This window comes from Trachypithecus francoisi, unplaced genomic scaffold (assembly GCF_009764315.1).
Source record: "Trachypithecus francoisi isolate TF-2019V2 unplaced genomic scaffold, Tfra_2.0 Lachesis_group1, whole genome shotgun sequence".
Taxonomy (NCBI): domain Eukaryota; kingdom Metazoa; phylum Chordata; class Mammalia; order Primates; family Cercopithecidae; genus Trachypithecus; species Trachypithecus francoisi.
Window position 1 is genome coordinate 39317903 of NW_022681454.1, and position 9848 is coordinate 39327750.

At 46.3% G+C, this 9848-nt stretch overlaps 1 protein-coding gene across 1 annotated transcript in view; it reads right to left on the reverse strand.

The window, feature by feature from the left end:
- UGDH (UDP-glucose 6-dehydrogenase) overlaps window positions 1-4844 on the reverse strand; it is a 31958-nt gene extending 27114 nt beyond the window's left edge. The window contains exon 1 of the mRNA XM_033214019.1: window positions 4514-4844. The gene's annotated coding sequence lies outside the window, so the exon portion shown is untranslated. The remainder of the gene's footprint in view (window positions 1-4513) is intronic.
- Window positions 4845-9848: the final 5004 nt, after the last annotated feature.

The following is a 9848-nucleotide window of genomic DNA, read 5'->3' on the forward strand; positions in this document are numbered from 1 at the left end:
TTAAGAATTTTTTAGTATACTCCTGTATGGATCAGAGAATGCACTCTGGAAGGCTGGCCTAATCTGAATGCCTGGCAAGAAGAATATCCCTATTATGAAAAAAGACAAATCATATAATTAAGATTATCCAATTCCTTTTGGTTTGAATCTGTATTCAACAATATTCTAAATTTTCATTTGGTTCTCTGGATAGATTTCCCTACTAGAAGAAAACAAGCTGACTAATCCATGTAAGTATCCTCGACTGTTTGTAGCCTGTGTTAATAAACCACTAATCTGGCTTATACATTGATCTTTAGTGGTACAGATATCAACTCATGGAGTCTAATCCCTCATGACTTTTTTTTTTTTTTTTTTTTTTTAATGAGACAGAGTCTTACTCTGTAGCCAGGCTAGAGTACAATGATGTGATCTCGGCTCACTGCAACCTCCGTCTCCTGGGTTCAAGCGATTCTCCTGCCTCAGCCTACCGAATAGCTGGGACTACAGGCACACGCTACCACGCCCAGCTAATTTTTGTATTTTTTGTAGAGATGGGGTTTCACCATGTCGGTCAGGATGGTCTCGATTTCTTGACCTCATGATCTGCCCGCCTCAGCCTCCAAAAGTACTGGAATTACAGGCATGAGCCACCCTGGTATTTATTTTTTTTGAGACAGAATCTCACTTTGTCACACAGGTTGGAGTGCAGTGGCATCATCTCAGCTTATTACAACCTCCACCTCCTGGGTTTAAGTGATTCTCGTACCTCAGCCCGCCAAGTAGCTGGGACTACAGGTGCACGCCACCACACCAGGTTAATTTTTGTATTTTTAGTAGAGAAGCGCTTTGCCATGTAGCCCAGGCTGGTCTGGAACTCCTGAGCTCAAGCAATCTGCCTGCCTCAGCCTCACAAAGTGTTACGATGACAGGCACGAGCCACTGTACCAGGCCCCTCATGACTTCTAAAAAACGATTAAAAGAAATAGAATTTTGGTAAAACAGTAAAAATGGCCAGAATTTTGAATCGTATGAGTCAATTAAATAAAGCAGTATTCTTAGCCATATGAAATAAATTTTTAAAAATTATTTATTCTGGCCGGGCATGGTGGCTCATGCCTGTAATCCCAGCACTTTGGGAGGCCGAGGAGGGTGGATCACCTGAGGTCGGGGGTTCAAGAGCAGGATGATCAACATGGCAAAACCCCGTCTCCACTAAAAATACAAAATTAGCGGGGCATGGTGGCACCTGCCTGTAATGCCAGCTACTTGGGAGGTTGAGGCAGGACAATCGCTTGAACCCAGGAGGCAGAGGTTGCAGTAAGCTGAGATCGTGCCATGTTGCACTCCAGCCTGGGCAACAAGCATGAAACTCTATCTCCAAAAAAAAAAAGAATTATTTATTCTGAGTAGATAATGTTCATACGGTTCAAAATTAAATCTGTTGTAACAAGGTATACATGAGAAGTTTCACTCCAACCCCTTCCTTATCTACTTTGCTATCCCCTACTTTGCTTCCACACAAGCAACCCGTTTTCTTGTACATCCTCCCAGCTACAAGTACATATACATATATTCTAATAATTTTGTCTTTCTAAATGCAATAGAATACCATACATACTATTAACACCTGGTTTTTTTTTCACTTAATTAAACCCAGTATATCTAGAATACCTAAAAAGTAGAATCTCAAAGTAATGTTGGACCAGAGGATCTTTTAGGGTTACCATTTAATCTCCTAGCCCAAAAGTTATTAGGGGAGCCTTTACCCTTAATCTCAACCAGGACAGGTTCTGCTCACACATTTATTAAATGAGAATCAGTGTCTACTCATTCTAGTTCCTGGACTTAAGGAGTTCAAAGTTTAATAAGGCACAGCCAGGCTAACAGTGATTTGCTGCTGCTCCCTGCTGTATCCTTGACTCCTAGAATAGCAGCCTCTCAATGAATATTAATTGAATGAATGAGTAACTCTCCACACAGGCCTCTCTTTTTGAGATGAAGACTTCTGTGTAAACAGCTTTAGTTCAGATTGCCAATCATAGTATTTTTGCAGTAATTGACCAGAATACTATCAGGTTCTTTTTTTTTTTTTTTTTTTTTTGACACAAGGTCTCACTCTGTTGCCCAGGCTGGAGTGCAATGGCACAAGCTCGGCTCACTGTAGCCTCTGCCTCCCAGGTTCAATCGATTCTCCCACCTAGCCTCCCAAGTAACTGGGACTACAGGTGTCTGCCACTATGCCCAGCTAATTTTTGTATTTTTTGGTAGAGACGGGGTTTCACCATGTTGGCCAGGCAGCTCTCAAGCTCCTGACCTCAGCTGATCCACCTGCCTCAGCCTCCCAAAGTGCTGGGATTACAGGCGCAAGCCATCGCACCTGGCCAAGTTCTTTTCCTGAGTTACCTAAAGAACTTCAGCATGTTTCCCCGGAGTTACTTCTTATCTGCCTTGATTGTGAGACCGCATTTCAACTTGCTTTACATACATCAGCTGGGGTAGACTACTAATGGCCGGTGAACCTGTATCATAGAACTGGATGTGTTTTACACAAGCTTTATTTGGGGTATTCTCGCCTTGCTATTTCCCATGAAATAAGGCTTATAGATGACAACAGGAAAATCAATGAAGAGGCTGATGTGATCTGTGCAAGTCCAAATAAATGGTCACTTGGAAGTTTCAATAAAATCTTCAATAAGCTTTAACATGGAGTTTGACATAGTGTTAGTGACACATCTCGCATGACACAGATGTCTTCCAATTCCATTTTCTCTTTTTTTTTTGAGACGGAGTCTCACTCTGTCACAAGGCTGGAGTGCAGTGGCACCGTGTTGGCTCACTGCAACCTCCGTCTCTTGGGTTCAAGCAATTCTCCTGCCTCAGTCTCCTGAGTAGCTGGGATGACAGCCACCCACCACCATGCCTGGCTAGTTTTTATATTTTTAGTAGAAATGGGGTTTCACCATATTGGCCAGGCTGGTCTCGAACTCCTGATCTCAGGTGATCCACCCACTCAGCCTCCCAAAGTGCTGGGATTACAGGTGTAAGCCACCGTGCCCAGCCCCATTTTCTATTTCTACTTTTATGTACCCTCTGGCACTCTTATTCTGCTGTCAGAGACGTGGGAATGTCTCCTTATTAAATGGGTTATTTTGAAATGAGTTTTTACCTCTGTATTTTGGGAGAGCCACAACAAACCAACCCATTCCAAAACTACTCTTCATGTAAAATTTCATAAATTCAAATAAACATTCCAACCCAGAAGGGGTCACTAACAAATAACAAATGCCCTACTACAATCTAAACAGAAAATAATCCTTCTAGCCCCAGCTCTCTACAGCATACTTTGCATAGGTACCCAGGAGCTAACGATAGGCATTATAGTTGGATACATCAGCTTCACACATTTTAATCATTTCTAGAAATTAAACAGTAAAAGATGCCTGAATAGAGAAAAATATTTAATCAGTAAGAAAGCCGGTATTAATTTTATGTCTAAGGGTTATCATGTAAAGCTGTGGAAGTAAACAAGAAGGAAGATGGATTATGCTTATCCAGTTAATAGATTTTGTTAGAAAAAGGAGTACAGCAATGGGCGAAGAAATGAGATCTTTTCAACCAGGGTTGTCTACCCCTTACCTTAAACTGGATCCTGGCCACTAACAAGCACATCTCAGAGCAGACAGTCAGCTCTTTGATTTCCAGAATCCCCCTGAAGAAAGACTACTGTTCTCCATTTCTTAGGGGATTTGAAGAAAATCAAAGGCTCACTGTGTCTTTGAGGACTGTCATAGACAGCTACCGCTCTGTATGCCCATGAATAGATCCCTACTAGCGACCTCCTCTTTTCTCCATACTAGAATTCATAACCCTACTAAGTTATCTTCCTGTATATTTATAGGACGTATAATTTTTCAAGATCTCACACAAACATGGTCTCCCGAGGCACCCAGGAAAGGCCTTCCCCGACATCAAACAGAGCAATTATATGGTGTGGGGGTCCAACAATGGATTCCAGGACATCCCAGAGAGATATCACGATAGTCTCAGGATTTTGCTCTCGAGAGGGCTTTCTGGCTTCGTTTCTATTTGGTTTCTTAAGAGAGGCGGCATGAGAAAAGCAGGAGCCCCTCAGGTGAGCAGACTCTTAAACACAAACAAAAGACTACGACTCTGCGGCCAAAATGTGGTCCCCAACGAGAGAACCGCTTCCTGTGGTGGGGGTTCGGCTTTGGAGGCGGCAGGGATATCTCTTCCAAGTCAGGAAAGTGGGTAAAAGCAGAAAGAGAAGGGGCTGGAAGACTCACGAGTCTTGAATAAGAAGCCCAGGCTACCCCATCCCCAGGACAGCAGTTCCAAAATGCGGTTCCCGCCCTAAAGCCCGAAGAGACGAAGGTCGTGAGTCGGGAAGCCCGGGACCCAGCGCAGCGAGCAACCGGGAGCAGCGCACACCCCAGCCCCGCTCCCTCCACATCCCGCCCAAATCTGGATCATCCCGCACGGGCGGCGGGGCCAGCCTGGGAGCGGCGCTTACTCACTTCCCAGCAGCAAGCGCAGGGACCGCTCTTATCCCGATCGTTCGGACAGCACCTTCCTACGGGCAGCGATGCCGCAGCTTCTCCACCAGCGCCCAGTTCCGTCTGAGCTCCCTCTCGGCGCACGCCCCTCCCTCAGGCTGCCACGCGCTACACCCCTGAGTCCCGGGCCTCAGCCCGTATTTAAAGGCTTCTGCCTGAGAAGGCGGAGGCTTCATTCCCCCGCAGCCAGGCCCTCCTGGACTCTGCCCTCAGCCGCTTCCTAGCTCCCCCTCCCACTACACAAGGCCCAGGGCCGGGTCCCTATTTCCTTCAGGGCCCAGGGGCGGGGAGACGGGGGCTGGTCCTGGCCGGGAGGGCCTGCCCCGCCCCTGACCGAGCTAGGCAAATCCGCTTGGGCCAGCTCAGCCGCTCCGCCCCTACCGCGAGCGGCGCTGGGCGGGACTGTGTGCGTGGCGCGTCCGCTGGACCAGGGGAGTAGGGCAACCGAAGGTGTAGGCCCTTTTCTCGCCTACCCGGCGGTCGTGGGTAGCGGAGGGGTCAAGACTTGTTGTCTAGCAGCCGTCTCCCCGCCGCCCTGTCCTGGCCGAAGCAAAGGCCGCGTGCGCTCCGCGTCTGCTAGGCTTCAGGGCTGCGCGGGTACTGGGTGGGCGGTGGGCCGGGCGACCGGAAGATCCTGGCCGCCTTTCCGGTCCCCTCAGCACCCTGGAGCGCCGCCCTCGGGTTTCGGTCCCCTGAATTCTGCAGGTCGGTCCCGGCGGCGGATTATCCTCGCCCACAACCTCGAGGCCCCTGGGTCAACCACGCCCTCCGGACAGGCAACTCAAGGTTTAGTCAGATTCCTCCAGACCCATCGCTTCTGGGAAAGAGGTGCCTCCCGTCAGGAGGATGCTGAGTTCCTCATGACTGGACCAGTGAGTGTCCACACCCTGGTCCCTGGCGGGAGAGGCAGGACCCCCACGCCCTCCCGGCGCTCTTTGCGGAGATGTTCCTCAGGCCCAGTCCGGGATTTGGGATGTCTGTGCATGCTGTGGAGCAGAGCGTATGCAACATGTAAGTGCCGTGCGTGAGGAAGAGTACAATTAACCTATGGAGCCTGCTCATTTTTAATGTGGAGGGCAGTTCTGTTCCTTTCTTTCGCCGCTTCGAGGTCATTTTAAGTAAACCTTAAATCTAAGATATAAGAAAAAAAGCCAGGCATAGTCATGGCCTTTTATTTCCCTCATTAAGGATTACATCAGGTGACGTAAGCCATTTTAACATACATCATGAAGAAAATGATTAGTAATTTATAAAGGCACATGAAAATACCATGTAAATCACAGTTTTCTTGATAGGATCATGATGGCAACTTCAAGAAAGTCGTTGAATGTGAATGAAACAGTTTGCTGTGGATTGTAGCACATGTGGCAGGATATGTAGGCTTGTTTGTTCTTTGTTTTGAGACGGCGTCTCCCTCTTGAAGCCCAGGCTGGAGTGCAGTGGTGCTCGGCTCACCACAACCTCCTCCTCCCGGATTCAAGCGATTCTCCTGCCTCAGCCTCCCCAGTAGCTGGGACCACAGGCTCCCGCAACCATGCCCGGCTAATTTTTGTATTTTTAATAGAGACGGGGTTTTGCCATGTTGACCAGGCTGGTCTCAAACTCCTGACCTCAGGTGATTCGCCCGCCTCGGCCTCCCAAAGTGCTGGGATTACAGGTGTGAGCCAGCGTGCTAGGCCAGTATTATGTAGGCTTTCTACATTCTATGCAGTTCAGTTCATTCATCCAACAAATATTTAATGCCTGTTGTGTGTCAGACGTTATCCTAAAGGCTGAAGATACAAAAGAGATTAAGACTCAATTCCTTTGGCCGGGCACGGTGGTTTTCACCTGTAATCCCAGCACTTTGGGAGGCCATAGCGGGTGGATCACCTGAGGTCAGGAGTTCCAGACCAGCCTGGCCAACATGGTGAAACCCCCACCCCGCCTCTACTAAAAATACAAAAAGTTAGCCGGGCGAGGTGGTGGGCACCTGTAATCCCAGCTACTCAGGAGGCTAAGGCATGAGAATTGCTTGAACTCGGGGGCCGGAGGTTGCAGTGAGCGGAGATCGCACCACTGCCCTCCAGCCTGGGGAGCAGAACGAGACTCCGTCTCAAAAAACCAAACAAGAAAGACTCGATGCCTTCTTGCAAAGCTGACAGGTTGGGTAGAAGAGATACATAAACAAGTAATTGCAGTACATATGACAAGTGCTATAGTAGGGCATCTTTTTGAACTTGGGACATACATAGATTTAAGTTACCTAATACAATTTGCTTTGTAATAAAAACCACTTATCTATGATTAGTCCCTTCATTTTGAATTCAACATTTTTCTATTTAGTATTCACCTCACAATTTTTTTTTTAGTATTTTGGTAGAATCAGACTCTTCAAAACGGTTAATAGGATTTCAGAAATTAAGTCAATTATCAGTGCCAGCTAGAATGGACCTTTGGATTTAGGACAGCAGTTCTCCAAATGTGAGCTGGGGACTGTAGACAATCTCCGAGGTTCTTTCTGGGATCCATGAGGTCAAAACGTTTTCATGTGTTACTTGTTTTTTTTACTCTTTTTCTCTCACAAGTGTGCAATAAAGTTTTGTGGAAACTATAATGTGCTATCAAAGCAGATAGAATTAAGGTGTTTTTTAAGTCAGATACTAGAGATTACAAAAATGTAAACAATGCTAATCTTTGTTTTTAAAATATAGTAATTTTTCATTAAAATATGCTATTTATGTTAACATGTAATGGGCTTATTGTCAGTTTTAAGGAATTAATCTTTTATATATAATCAGTTTTCATATCTAATATGGTAAATACCAATAGTTACAATCCGCATGAAAAAAATTTGTTTGACTCTTCAGTTTTTAAACATGCCAAGGGGTCTTGATACCACAAACTTTGAGAACTGCCAAGGTAGGCTAGTTATTTTCAAATCATGTTTCATGGAGCCCTAAATCCTCTGATAGTGTGTAAGAAATCTGTGAGGATAGAGAATTAGTAGGAAGTTAAAGACAAGGCTCTGGGTCCCCACATCTCCCCATCTTCCTCTAATGGCAGTTCAACTTTTCTCTGTTTATCTGTTTTTTTTGTTTTGTTTTTGTTGTTGTTGTTTTTTCCTTGAGATGGAGTGTCGCTCTGTCACCCAGGCTGGAATGCAGTGGTGCAATCTCAGCTCACTGCAACCTCCATCTCCCAGGTTCAAAAGATTCTCCTGCCTAGGCCTCCCAAATAGCTGGGACTACAGGTGTGCACCACCACATCATGCTAATTTTTGTGTTTTTAGTAGAGACGGGGTTTTTGCCATGTTGGCCAGACTGGTCTCAAACTCCTGACCCCAGGTGATCCACCCGCCTTGTCCTCCCAAAGTGTTGGGATTACAGACATGAGCCACCATGCCTGGTCTGTTTATCTGCTTTTTATATCAATTAGGTGGAGACTCGCAAACTTGAATTATTGACTACTGTGCACCTACAGGCTCAACACCAAGTGGAAGCTGACAACGCTTGGGGCTTCCACCCTCTGAAGCAATAGCCCAAGCTATGCCTCAGCCCCTTTTAATTACGGCTGGAGCAGCTGGGACACAAGGCACTAAGTCCCTAGACTGCACACAGCAGAGGGACCCTGGGCCCAGCCCACAAAACCATTTTTTCTTCCTAAACCTCCAGGCCTGTGATGGGAGGAGCTGCTGTGAAGATCTCTGACATGCCCATTTTCCCCACTGTCTTGGTGATTAATATTCAGATCCTTTCACTTATGCAAATTTCTACAGCCAGCTTGAATTTCTCCTCAGAAAATGGGATTTTCTTTTCTGTCGTCAGGCTGCAAATTTTCTAAACTTTCATGTTTTGTTTCCCTTAAAAACTGAATGCCTTTAACAGCACCCAAGTCACCTCTTGAATGCTTTGCTGCTTAGAAATTTCTTCCGTCAGATACCCTAAACCATCTCTCTCAAGTTCAAAGTTTCACAAATCTCTAGGGCAGGGGCAAAGTGCCACCAGTCTCTTTGCTAAAACATAACAAGAGTCACCTTTGCTCCAGTTCCCAACAAGTTCCTCATCTCCATCTGAGACCACCTGACTGGATTTCGTAGTCCATATAATTATCAGCATTTTTGTCAAAGCCATTCAACAAGCCTCTGGGGAGCTCCAAACTTTCCTACATTTTTCTGTCTTCTTCTGAGCCCTCCAAACTGTTGCAACATCTGGCTGTTAATCCAGTTCCAAAGTTACTTCCATATTTTTGGATCTCTTTTTAGCAGTGCCCCACTCTACTGGTACCAATTTACTGTGTTAGTTCTTTTTCATGCTGCTAATAAAGACATAACCAAGAGTAGGAAATTACAAAAGAAAGAGGTTTATTGGACTTACAGTTCCACATGGCTGGGGAAGCCTCACAATCATGGAGGAAGATGAAAGGAATGTCTCACATGGTGGCAGACAAGAGAAGAGAGAACTTGTGCAGGGAAACTCCCATTTTTAAAACCATCTATTCACTATCACAAGAACAGCACAGAAAGACCTGCCCCCATGATTCAGTTATCATCCACTGGGTCCCTCCCACAACATGTAGGAATTATGGGACCTACAAGATGAGATTTGGGTGGAGACACAGAGCCAAACCATATCAATCATAGTAAGGTTTTGTTTGGGTAAAACTAAGCCTTTCCCTCCCCTCCCCTCCCTTCCCCTCCCCTCCCCTCCCCTCCCCTCCCCTCCCCTCCCCTCTCCTCTCCTCTCCCTCCCTCCCCTCCTTTTCTTCTCTTTCTCCCTCTTTCTTTCTTTCTTTCTTTTTCTTTCTTTCTTTTCTTTTCTTTCTCCCTCTCCTTTTCTGTCTGTCTGTCTTTCCTTTCTCTCTTTCTTTCTCTCTCTCTCTTTCTCTCTTTTCTTTCTCTTTCTTTCTTTCTCAGGGTCTCACTTTGTCACCCAGTTTGGAATGCATTGGCATGAACACGGCTCACTGCAACCTCAACCTTCCAGGCCGAAGTGACCCTCCAGCTCAGCTTTCAGAGTAGCTGTGATAGGGTTTGGCCGTGTCCCCACCCACATCTCATCTTGAAACCCAGTGGGAGGTAATCGAATCATGGGGGCAAGACTTTCCTGTGCTGTCATTGTGATAGTGAATAAGTCTCATGAGATCTGATGGTTTTAAAAAGAGGAGTTCTGGCTGGGCATGGTGGTGGGCACCTGTAATCTGAACTACTAGGGAGGCTGAGGCAGAGCAAATTGCTTGAACCTGGGAGAAGGAGGTTGCAGTGAGCCGAGATTGCACCACTGCACTCCAGCCTGGGCAACAGAGAGAGACTCT